This window comes from Piliocolobus tephrosceles, unplaced genomic scaffold (assembly GCF_002776525.5).
Source record: "Piliocolobus tephrosceles isolate RC106 unplaced genomic scaffold, ASM277652v3 unscaffolded_46552, whole genome shotgun sequence".
NCBI classification, from domain to species: domain Eukaryota; kingdom Metazoa; phylum Chordata; class Mammalia; order Primates; family Cercopithecidae; genus Piliocolobus; species Piliocolobus tephrosceles.
Genome location: NW_022331590.1, coordinates 1 through 2,397, shown reverse-complemented (window position 1 = coordinate 2,397; position 2,397 = coordinate 1). Strand labels below are relative to the sequence as shown.

The 2,397-nt window shown below is 40.9% G+C and overlaps 1 pseudogene across 1 annotated transcript; it reads left to right on the top strand.

Annotated features, from left to right (window-relative positions):
* The first annotated feature begins 815 nt into the window (after positions 1–815).
* LOC113224747 lies at positions 816–1,748 on the top strand (annotated as a pseudogene). Its single transcript, XR_003309351.1, has one exon. The product of XR_003309351.1 is annotated as a 60S ribosomal protein L6 pseudogene (transcript).
* The last annotated feature ends 649 nt before the right edge of the window (positions 1,749–2,397 follow it).

Sequence of the window (2,397 nt, the reverse complement as noted above, 5' to 3'; positions counted from 1 at the left end):
ATGAAAATTCAAAAGGACAGGGTAGTCAGGGCAAACTTGAAGAAAAAGATATATGGGCAACCTACTTTACTAGATATCAAGACCTGTTATTAAACAATAGATAAAAGAATGTGATGTAGGCATAAGGATAGACACATTAACCAGTGGAATGGACTAGAGTCCAGAAATACACCTACAAATAATACAGTCATTGATTTCTGACAAAGGTGAAGTGCCACGCAGTTGGAAAAAGGACAGTCTTTCAATAAATGCTGCTAGACCAACTGGACGTCCATATTGAAAAAATTGTATGTCAGGCCGGGCACGGTGGCTCACGCCTGTAATCCCAGCACTTTGGGAGGCTGAGATAGGCAGATCATGAGGTCAGGAGATTTAAGACTATCCTGGCTAACACGGTGAAACCCCATTTCTACTAAAAATACAAAAAATTAGCCGGGCATGGTGGCAGGCACCTGTAGTCCCAGCTACTCAGGAGGTGACTGGCATGAACCTGGGAGGTGGAGCTTGCAGTGAGCCAAGATTGCCACTGCACTGCATCCTGGGCGACAAAGCGAGACTGTGTCTCAAAAAAAAAAAAGAAAAAATTGTATGTCAACCCTGACCTCACACTGTACACAAAACTTATTTCCAAATAGATGACTGATTTAAATGTGAAAGAAAAACAGTAAAACTTTTAGAGGAAAAAAAATAGGTCTTCAAGACCTTGAGATAGGTTGGCTTTTTTTTTTTTTTTTTTTAAACAGGGCACAAAACATTCTAACCATAAAAACATAATGAATTTGACTATGTTAAAATTAAGAGCTCTGGCTCTTTCCCATCTTGCAAGATGGCGGGTGAAAAAGTTGAGAAGCCAGATACTCAAGAGAAGAAACCGGAAGCCAAGAAGGCTCATGCTGGTGGCAAGGTGAAAAAGGGTAACTAACCTCAAGGCTAAGAAGCCCAAGAAGGGGAAGCCCCATTGCAGCCGCAACCCTGTCCTTGTCAGAGGAATTGGCAGGTATTCCTGATCTGCCATGTATTCCAGAAAGGCCATGTACAAGAGGAAGTACTCAGCCGCTAAATCCAAGGTTGAAAAGAAAAAGAAGGAGAAGGTTCTTGCAACTCTTACAAAACCAGTTGGTGGTGACAAGAACGGCGGTACCCGGGTGGTTAAACTTCTCAGAATGCCTAGATATTATCCTACTGAAGATGTGCCTCGAAAGCTGTTGAGCCACGGCAAAAAACCCTTCAGTCAGCACGTGAGAAAACTGCGAGCCAGCATTACCCCCGGGACCATTCTGATCATACTCACTGGACGCCACAGGGGCAAGAGGGTGGTTTTCCTGAAGCAGCTGGCTAGTGGCTTGTTACTTGTGACTGGACCTCTGGTTCTCAATCGAGTTCCTCTACGAAGAACGCACCAGAAATTTGTCATTGCCACCTCAACCAAAATCGGTATCAGTAATGTCAAAATCCCAAAACATCTTACTGATGCTTACTTCAAGAAGAAGAAGCTGCGGAAGCCCAGACACCAGGAAGGTGAGATCTTCGACGCAGATAAAGAGAAATACGAGATTACAGAGCAGCGCAAGATTGATCAGAAAGCTGTGGACTCACAAATTCTACCAAAAATCAAAGCTGTTCCTCAGCTCCAGGGCTACCTGCGATCTGTTTTTGCCCTGACGAATGGAATTTATCCTCACAAATTGGTGTTCTAAATGTCTTAAGAACCTCATTAAATAGCTAACTACAAAAAAAAAAAAAAAAAATTAAGAGCTCTGTTCATCAAAAAGATACTATTAAGAGAGAGAAGGGTGCAACTCACTGAATGTGAGGAAAAAAATTGAATACCATATAGCTAGTTGTTATGAGCTGAATTGTGTGCACCCCCAAATTAATATGCTGAATTCATCAGAGTGCGACTGTATTTGGAGATAGGGTCTGTAAAAGATAATTGAATTAAAATAGGGTTCCTTAGGGTGAACCCCAATCCAGTATGACTGGTGTTCTTATAAGAAGAGGAAACTAGGATGCAGGCACGCATGGAGGGAAGATCATGTGAAGACACAGTGAGCGATAAACATTCACAAGCCAAGGAGAGGAACCCTACTAACACCTTAATCTTAGACTTGTAGCCTGTAGAATTGTGAGACAATAACTTTCAGTTGTTTAAGTCACTCAGTCTGCCACTTTGTTATGGCAGCCTTAACAAATTAATACACTGAAAAGAACGATTTTACGTAATATATAAAGAACTCTTATGTGTATAAGTAAATATTTTTAAAATGAGTACCCAATTGAACAGACACTTCAAAATAGAAGATATCCAAAAAGTCAAGAACATATTAAAGGGTATTTAAGTTCATTAGAGAATGTGAGAATGAAAATCTACAATGAGATACTGCTGTATCATTGTTC